Raw genomic sequence first — 10,920 nt, forward strand, 5'->3', positions numbered from 1 at the left:
ACGAGAGCAACGATGCCCATGCCGGAAACGAAATGGAATCAAACCGCACGATGCTGCACACGCCGGAATATTTTCCAACTAGGATATTAGGTGGAATAGATTGAAATAATTAATATATGATGTGTTATTTTATAACGAAAAGTTAACGGTTCCATTAAATAAGGATTGGAATATATCGAATATAAAAGTACAGGAGCTTATTAAAACGGAAAAATTGTATAAAAATCTATTAAAATAAACAATCAAAATACAAGAATTTAAGGAATGTGTTTTGTCAAAATAAAAATAAAATTTTGCTTGACGACACATTACTTGAATTTTATACCAACTCTCAGTTGTTGCAACAATAATATCCAACACATTTGTTTTTCTAGATAAGGTATTTACACATTACAGATGTAATATTCTTTCCTTCTTCTCGGATAAAGAAAACTACACTAACTAAAAACCCAAGTAAACGCAACCCTCCCTCCATCTCGTGAAATGTTGCACTTCCTCCGTTCCGACGCAAGTGATTGATTTCTTTTTGGTCGTTGTTTTGCAAAGATAATAATAAATAGTTAAAGTGGAGAAAGTAAAGTATGGAATAGAATAATACTCCTTCCGTCCGCGAATAGGAGTCCCGTTTTTCCATTTTAGTCCGCCTGCGAAGAGGAGTCTCGGTTCACTTTTACCATAAATGATAATAGGGTCTCACATTCTACTAACTCAATACACTCACATTTTATTTAAAACTAATATATACAAGTGAGACCATATTCCATTAACTCTTTTCACCTACTTTTCTTAACAAGTGAGACTCATAATGGCGGACGGATGGAGTATAAAAGAGAGTCGTATATACATTATTCTATTAATTGTTTACGTTTTGTATATTTTAACTACTACCTCCGTCCACCAAAATTTGTCCCACTTTGACCCAGCACGATTTTTAAGAAATGTAATGGAAAGTGAGTTGAAAAAGTTAGTGGATTGTGGGTCCTACTTTTATATATAGTTTTATAATAAAATGTGAGTAGAAATGAGTTAGTGGAATATGAGGTCCACTATCAAAAATGGTAAAAGTGAAATGGGACAAATTTTGGGGGACGGCGGGAAATAGAAAAATGGAATAAATTTTGGTGGACGGATGTAGTGTTATTATCATTATTTTCAAATGCGTGCAAAAAAGTAGTCAATCTCTTGAGATGGCCAGAGGGAGTACACATTTGCCATTTTGATCCACTCACAAAATGTTGTCCATTTTACTTTTTTTCCCATTTTGGTAATGGGCACACCTTCCAATAATTCATCATACTCATATTATACTATAAAATTAATATATAAATACAAAACTCGTAAATTTTGCTACTTATTTTTATTTACATTTTTTTAAAATCCGTGTGGCTGAGTCAAATGTGAATAACATTAAGAGGAACAAGAAAAACACCTAATGAGGCCATTCTCATTGCACAACGTACAACTTCTGAAGCCGGATTTCTGGCGGTAGCATTTCCGGCTGCCGTCGCATTCTACGCAGACAAATCCGTATCCACCGCACGTGTCGCACGTACCGAGCTCGGCTCGCGGCAGCCTCTCCACGTACTTGCTCAGCGCCCCGGTCTCGTGGAGGCGGCGGACCTCCTCGGCCCCCCCGACGTATCTGCCGCCGATGAACACGCTCGGAAGCACCAGCTTCGACTTCTCCGTGAGGCCTAAGATCCCCCGTAGCGAAGGATCCGTCCATCGACAGATCGCGCTCGTCGATCGGGACACGGAACGCGCGCAGGATCGATCGGACGGCCTTGCAGTCCTCGAATGTGGATCGGACCACTCGCAAACTCGTGAAGTAGACTACTACCGTCGCCTCCGATCCGGCGATGCGGATTTCCTCTTCGTCGATGAAACGGAGGTGAGACTTGACGCTGCTGCGGGAGCGGTGGCAAATGGAGAGCTTTGTAGAGGTGGCGTCGTCGTCGGAGAGGAGAATGTGAATGTCTTTGAAGGAGGAGCAGGCGAATTTGGGCGGCGAGGGAATCCTTGATTTGGTTCGTCTGAGCCACATGGGTTTACTTCCAATTCAATCAATCAATCGCAGTATCGCACACAAATTGGGGGTTTAGGTTTGGCGGGTTCAGTTGGGAATTGGAAGAGAATTGGTTAAGGTTGTTGGAAGGGTAGATTAGGTGCTCTATATGTATAATTCAATTTTACTGTATAATTCATTAATTAAAACCTATCGTTTTCGAGATTTGTTCAGCATGCTTTTATTTAATTCGTTTTTAATGTATTCTGTCAGTTGAGCATTTGTGGCCATCGGTATTATTGTACATTTCTATTATTGTTTTTAATGCAAAATAATGTTGAATCTAATAATTTAGGTGTGCACATTGATATACAGAGGATTGATCTGCTAAGCATCACTATGTGATCAGTGCAAGGTTAGCGACTTGTGATGTGCAACATCATCGTCAATTTTCTCTCTTTCTTTATATTTTCGTGTCTCTAATTCCTTCTCCTTCTATGTAATTCTCTCTCTTCTTCTCATTTAACCGGGAGTGGATCTCGTGCCGTGGTGGCAACCCAGCAGGGGGCAGTGCTATGAAACGCAATCGTCTAATACCAATTTGACAAACTTCAATCCTTCCGTATGGATACAACACACCGCACTAACCAATCCACATTTTAAGTGATTTAAGTTGAAAAATGATTTCATTAAAATAACTAGTATTCCTTCCGTCCCCCAAATATGAACATTTGTTTCGGCACGAATTTTAATGCATAGTTAGAAAAGTACGAGAGAGACAGAAAGAAAAAGTTTTTAAAATATTATTAGTGGAGAATGAGTCTCAGCTCATTATAGACAAATGAGTTTCCAAAATTAAAAAGTTCATATTTTCAGTGACGGACTAAAAAAGAAATACTCCCTCCGTCCCCGATTAAGAGTCACACTTTTCCATTTCGGTCCGTCCCCAATTAAGAGTCACACTTCATTTTTACCATAAATAGTAAGTAGGTCTCACATTCCACTAATTCAATTCACTCATATTTTATTAATAAACCAATATAAAAAAATGGGTTCAACATTCCACTAACTTTTTCAACCAACTTTTCTTTATATTTCTTAAAACTCGTGTCCGGTCAAAGTGTGACTCTTAATCAGGGACGGAAGGAGTAGTTCATATTTTTCAGGGACGAAGGAAGTATTAATAACTAATTTTAGATCACGAGTTTTAATGCATAATTACTAATATTAAATCTCCCACTAATTTTTAGATTCAGAGTTTTATATTTAATTGTGTGCTCATTTATATTTTATTTAATATAATGATGAATTAATAATATTAATAAATTATTATTTAAAATCATAGGGAGAGCTCATTGGCTGCAATTGGGAGTTATCATATCAATTCTAAGTTATGATTTATACTTTAACCGTCCCACAAAAATAGTCTTCTTTTTTTATTTTAGTCAGTCTCATGAAAATAACCTCTTCCTATTTCTTTTGCAAGTCTTTTCTCTATTATAAGGTCGGTCACACTCTCCACTAATAATACTAAAGCCACGTTTTTTCTATCTCTTTTACTTTATCAATTTCACATTAAAACTCCTGCAGTCCCGAAAGTTATTTTTTATTTTAATTTATTAATATCAATTATAATATACTAATATTAATCTAAAACTTAATTTCAAAAAATAATAGAAACTCCCTTTATATTATTCTAAAAATTATTTCTATTTCAATATAATTGGAGTATATTATAATTGAGAATTATTAATTTAATGAATACCTGTCATTTAAACTAGTAAATTTTTGTTGACTTCTTGCTCATACCATAATTTTTAAAATTAAAAAAAATACTAAGTAACTTTTTATTTTTTTTAATTGTCTCACAATATCCAAAATTGAAAGTACTATGACAAAATTAAATATGATAAGACAACAATTTGTGTTTTGATAAAATGATGTCATTATATTAGGAGCATCCGTTGATAGAATAAAATGATTTGGTTTTGTTGCCATATCATATTTTGAATTTTACCATATTAAGTTTCAATTTGGCCATCATGATATAATTGAAAAAATTAAAATTTTATATTTTGAATTTTAAAGTTGTAGAATTGACTAATTCTTCAAACCTGCAATTGCATTTTATACTTTGTCTAAACTTTGAAAATGTAAATATTTATGCATACTGTTCAAATTTTAAATTTAGAAAGCACTAATTCTTCAAATTGCAAACGTAAATATTTATGCCAGGTTAAAATCCTCTGTATTGCTAATTTGTTTATTATTTCATTTAATCTTAGTTAGAAAGCTTCAATACCTCATTTTCGATTATAATAACTTTATTATATGTTTTTTTATTTTCTCATATTTTTCTAATTATTATACTTAATTCAATTTTCGTTTTATTTTTCACTCTTAATATCAGCAAATTTATGTTTTTTTACATTAGTATAAATATTAGTATTGTAGTAATTCTTTAGCTTGCTTATGTATATTATATTTATATTAGTAATAATTTTAAAGTTATACCTTTATACTTAAAAAAAATTCTTATAATTATTTCGACGATAGCACTGTTACCGTATGTATCTCTAATTTGTATTGTTAATTCTCTAATTATTTGGGATCGTTGACATTAAATTTATGCAGAAAATATTAACAATAATTTGGAACCCCCTAATATTTAAATTCTGCATCTGCTTATTTTATGCATTATACTAGATTAATTGATGTTTTGAGAAAGTTATGCATAGTGTATTTATAGCTATACCTCCTACACAGATTCAGATCTTTAATTAATTTTTTTAACATAAACTGCCTACTTCTAAAGATCTAATAAATGCTATATATTCAATCTTATAATATCTTCAATTAATTTTAAAGAAACATAAACTGCCTATTTGTAAAGATCGAGCATACACAAACCATTTACTAATTGCTTTTGTTTTTATTCTATTACTTAGTACAGTATAGTAGTACTTCATCATATTAATTGAGATGATTCTTTGATAGTCGAAATTTAAAAATATATATAAATATAGTAATTTTTTTATCTTTTCATTCACCTCAGTTGCTCTTAGTTAATTTGTTTTCAAGTTTTATGTGAATTTCGTGAAGATAATTTAGATTTATGTTCATTTAAATCTCTTACAAAAAGTTGGTGCAAGTCCATAGACAGGTGGGTTGATATTTCCGTTACACTGAAATTATTATATTTAAATGTACAATAATTTTATAACTTAATATAATACAATATACTCCCCCTGTCCCATTAGAAATGCAACGTTTTCCTTTTTGGGTTGTCCCACTAAAAATGAAACGTTTCCTAAAATGGAAATATCACTCTCTCTACTTTCCTCTCTCTCTTACTTTACTCTCTCTTCATTAACTCACAAAACAACACTTGCATAAAATCCTGTACCGGAAACCAAATGTTTCATATTTATTGGGACGGAGGGAGTATATTTTTTTAATAATTATTTAATAATTTTATAGTTTAATTTGATTCCGACCCATATCAATGATGGTTCTTATCTCTTGTCTTGCCTACCCACGTGATTGAAGTCCAACGTGGCATTCCGGCCCACACGTTTGGGGGCGTGTTAAATGTCAAAATCTTGTCACACGTCGACGTGGTAAAGATCCTATCTAATTTATATAAATGAGGATAACTCTCCCCCTTACGAGGCGTTTTAAGGTGGTGACTTGACCCATTTCTATTAATGTATATAAATCGGAGGCAAAAAATTTAGTCAAGCTCGAACATAAGTAGTTAAAGGGCTAAATAAGGGAGAAACGAGTGGAAAAATTGGTAAAGTAAAAGAGAGGTTGAGAAATGATAGTGGAAGTAGTGTTAGTGGAGAGTGAGGTCCATATTAATATATTGTAGTTGGGCTTCCAAAATTAGAAAGTTTGTACTCGGACCACAGAGCCGGTACGAGCCATTCACTGAGCAGCCAGCGGCCCACTGAGTACTTGTCAGCTGGGAGAAGTTATTGGACGAGGGGCATGTTGTCAAAGCTGAGGGCATTCATCGGGCCAACGAGATCGTGTCCGCGGACCACCAACACCGAGTGCTTCCCTCTAGAGCAAAGTCAGCGGAGAATTTCTGTTTATTCAAATTAAATCCGAGTTTTAACAAAAAGTCCATGAAGCATGCTGACCCCAAAACTTGATAAAGAGACTTTTTGTCACCCAGACACTCAAACGCTGGATAAATGATCGAGGCTATCATCCACCAAAGACATGGTATTCTGTTTTTTTAAACATGTTTTCCATAATTTATTGATTTGAGTTTTCTTGTGTTCATCAGTTCTTCTCTATTGTGCTTATTATATTTTGTGTTTCTAGGAACAATTGCATATTTTCTACATTGACCGTAATATTATCTGATGTTTCTTTAATTCTGATGCAGGAGCATAAAGTAGTTTGAAAACTATATGAACTAGAAGTGTGTGAGCTTATAGCCATAAAGTTGATCATTGACCTAATTAGAAGTTAATCTAAAGCTTGTTATGCATCTTGTAGAGGTGATAGGCTAGTGCGTAGAATCAAGGAGACATTCTTAGTTTATACTAGGTGTACCATTCCTCGATCTATGCTCAGCTGTGGGAGAGCGTAAAACAACGTTGGATACTTAAAACACATAAAATCTGTCAGGAAAAAGAAAACATAATAATAGTAGCCTGAAACAAATTAGAATTAGTGCTTCCCTCATCTTGTCAAATCTTAGAAGCTGCTTCCTCGATTTTTTTCTATCAGCTTAAGCCCAAACCTTAAAAAAGTTATTGCTTTATAGTACTCCGTTTTGCTTTATAGTAGTAGTTTTGATAGCTTTTATCATCATTTTCCTTTCTATGAGTTCGATGCCTATTATACTGCATCATACAGCTATTCTCTATAATGCTAGTATTTTGAGGAATTTATTACTTGTTCGTGTATATCTGAAATGCACTATTTGTAGCCTAAAAATCAATTCAAATTTTTGGTGCTATTGCCGGAGAGGCATATCTTTGTTTAAGTTTTTTTTAATTATTGGTGTGTGGGTTTTTAATTTTTATTTTTATTGTTTTGCGTATTTCTTCCTATAGCCTGCCGTGATTTGTTTTCTGATTTGCTGATATCTCAATTACTGCAGAGCAAAATATTTTTTTGGTGAACGCTCCATAAGTGGTGAACAAAATTTAGAGACAGAGAGTGTAACAGTCACATATATTAGAGCTGAAACTACCACTCTTAGGATAAATTGATCATCTTATTACAATGTTGGATACATACTTTTTCTAGGGCCTTATCTGGAAATTTTGTCGAAGTGAATTGGCAATATAAAGGCCGGGCCCAACCCAATCCATGCTTTAAATGGCTTGATTAGAGTCCATTACAACTGACGAGCCCAAAGCAACCTTTAATTTTGATTTAATTATAAAGGTCATGTTTGGTAGGGGTGATAACTTATCTAGGGATGTAAATTCATGAACAAAATTATATGTCATTTTAAGTCTTTTTGTGTCATGAATTTTCATCCTTAGATGAGTTATCACCCTTACTAAACATGCCATTAAGTCTTTACATTTTTAATGATGGAATTATCGATCCGCTAAATTAGATTTTATTTTAATTACTGAATTTCATAGTATTAAATACCAATCTTTAAAAATATATTAATATTGTTATAATGCATTTTTAATTTAAATTTTGATGTTATAGTGGTATGTTTAATGCAATTCACTGTTTTGGTTATCTTTTTCAATAAACGAAATACTTAAATGTAAATATATTAATCATTAATCTCAATATAATATTCAATTTTATATGTAATTTATATACTTCCCCTGTCTTTAAAAAATAGAAATGATAAAATACATAGTTGGTAAAGTAAGAGAGATAGAAAAAATCAACTAGTCAAAGTATTATTAGTGAAGAATGAGTCTCACCTTGTTAAGGTGAACCAAATTTTCTATACAAAATGTTTTTATTTTTAAGTGAAAGATCAAAATAAAAATAAATTCTTATTTTTAAATAACAGAGGGAGTGCATTAGTGTGATCTAAAAATTATAGTGAATTCCAAAGAAATATTATTGGTCGATGGGGTTTACACATTTTTTGATATCTTGTAAAATAAATATCACCACCAGAGGTCTTTGGATGGTTTGATGTACTTTTTCATTGTTTTAAAAAAAAAAAATCCTTTCCCTTTTTCTCGTTTGAGGTACTTTTTTCATTAATCTCTCTATATTTATTTAATTTATTTTTCTTTTTTCTCTTCTCCAGTTTTTCTCTCTGTCTCATTTATTTAATTTATATTTCTTTTTTGTTCTTATATTCTTTTATATTAATATGTGTAAACGGAATTCGTAAATTTCTTATCATTTAATGGAGTACTAATATTTAGACCTATGTTAAAATTCATAATCCACAAAACATTTTCTCATTTTTTATATACTTGGTTTTTTTTGCATGAGATACAGTTAGCATTGGGACCAATAATTGTTTGGTGGATTTATTGTACATTATACTCTGAAGATTTTATTCGACAGTCATGATCTAATAATAATTGTGTGATTCTTGGAAGAATATATGACATTTACTGATAGAGCTAACAATTTTTGACACGATAATACAATATGAATCCGCATATAATTAATAGATTTGGGTCAAGCTTTATTGGAACCGTGTCTTTATCGAGTTAACCCATTAAGAGTATGATAATTTCGGGTTGAAAGCGGATAACCCATTACTAATATTATTATTTTTAAAAAAATGTTTTAATTCTTCAATTTCTTGTAAATTAGGTTTCAATCGTGTAAAACGGATTTTATCGTGTAAATAAGGTTCAATCGTGTAATCCAGATTCAGATCGATATCGTGTTGTTACGGTGTCGTGTCAACCCATATGATATAGTGTCGTTATTGGGTTCGTGTCAGGCGCGGATCGTATTCGGGTTTAAATGTACCAGGTCGAGTTCGTGTTCGGATTGACAATTTCCTTCTCATGTCGGAATTCAAGTAATACTAATGTTTGCCTATATATAAATAGTTTTGATATTGGACGCCAAAAAATCATGATTGTTTAAACGAGACTGAAGCTTCAAACTATGTGTGAGAATGTTCTAATGATTGCCAATTCCGGTCAGGGTCGAAGTATACGAACAAGTCCGGAATTGTAGATCACTTGTTTCCGGCACAAATTTTTTCCAGGACTATGGCATGTAACATATCATCATACAGAGGGAAGAAATTCAATAATAGAAAAAGATGGGATTCGTTGGTACCCCAACTATAAAGAGGAAATGTTATTTCCAAAAATGTTTATCTATTTTTGTAATTATTTATTCACGTGTTAACCATCCTTGACGCTGAGTGACCCAGGCGAGCGAGTGGCGTCAAGGCGAGGTGTGAGGTATATGGTAGTGGTTATATTTTTACACGTATAACACATTTTGTTGAAAGATGTTGGAACAGTGTGAAATGGATAACGTACATTTTGCATATTTTATGTTCCTCCCTCCGTTCATTCGACATGGATTTTAAGAAATGTGATAGAAAGTGAGTTGAAAATGTTAGTAGAATGTGGGTCCTACTAGTTTTAATAAAATATGAGAATAAGTTAATGGAATGTGGTAAGTATAACAAGTATGACTATGATAAATTGACCGAAAAAATATAGTTACAAGTAATGGCAGACGAATGAAGTATTATTTTACACTCCTTTGCACATGAACAAAATTAATAAAGGTTTTCACTTTTGATACCTTAACTAGCTTGAAAATTCTTTCCCTAAAAACAACAAAGGAAAAAATAATACTAGAACTTTTTATATTCATTTTAACATTTTTTCTATTTTTAATATTTTTATATATGAAATAATATTTCTTTTCGTAGGGGATTGGTGGTGCACACCCGAACTCCACATTAGTATGATATTGTCCGCTTTGGGCAAAGCCTTCACAGTTTTGGTATTTTCCAAAAGGCCTCATACTATTGGAGTTAGGGTAGCTCATTTATATGTTTGCAACTCTTGTTCATTCTCCAACGTGGGATATTGTTTGCCCTCACAATCCTCCCCTCAAACCAAGATCACATGTCTACCCCATGTTACAGGTCACTAGGTCACCACAAGTCTTGATCGAGCTCACACAGAGACATTGGAGAACTTGCAAGTGCAATCCACTCAACCCCAAACCACACAGGCCCAGCCTTGAACCAGGGCTCTAATACCACTGTTGGGGATCGGTGGTGCACACCCGAACTCCACATTAATATGATATTGTCCGCTTTGGGCAAAACCCACACGGTTTTACTCTTGGGATACTCCCCAAAAGACCTCATACTAATGGAGTTGGGGTAACTCATTTATATGCTTGCAACTCTTGTTCATTCTCCAATGTGGGATATTGTTTGCCCTCACACTTTTGTTCCTTGAAAATAATAATTATTTTCATTTTAGTTTGTTCCTTAAAATTATACACTTTATATTTTAGAAATTTTGTTTTGCTCTAATGAAGTGAGAGTAGTTCTTCACAAACAATACTTCAATCACTTTTCATTTTATCTTTCTCTTGCTTTAATAATTGTGCATTAAACCCATGTGCCCATCCAAAAGTTCTTAATTTTAAGGTACAGAAGTATTAGTATTATTATTATTATTATTATAACAATTATTATTATTATTATTATTATTATTGTTGTTGTTATTTTCATAAAATGCTTTTAAAGTAACATATTTTTTCTGAGATTTTCCATTTAAGTGACATTTTTAGAATTGGAAGTGTCATGTTCTAATTTATTTTCTTTCATAATTTATTCTTCCTGATAATTCATAAACCTTCATATATACTGAAAATGAAATGTTTTGTTTTGAATGTGTGAATAAATTAGTATTCCGTCTGTGTCATAATAGACGTTAGATTTGAGTAATAACACGGATTTC

The 10,920-nt window shown here is 32.7% G+C and overlaps 1 pseudogene; it reads right to left on the bottom strand.

The window, feature by feature from the left end:
- Positions 1 to 1,387: 1,387 nt before the first annotated feature.
- On the bottom strand, positions 1,388 to 2,116 carry LOC125217655 (annotated as a pseudogene).
- Positions 2,117 to 10,920: the final 8,804 nt, after the last annotated feature.

Source organism: Salvia hispanica, chromosome 4 (assembly GCF_023119035.1).
Source record: "Salvia hispanica cultivar TCC Black 2014 chromosome 4, UniMelb_Shisp_WGS_1.0, whole genome shotgun sequence".
NCBI lineage: Eukaryota > Viridiplantae > Streptophyta > Magnoliopsida > Lamiales > Lamiaceae > Salvia > Salvia hispanica.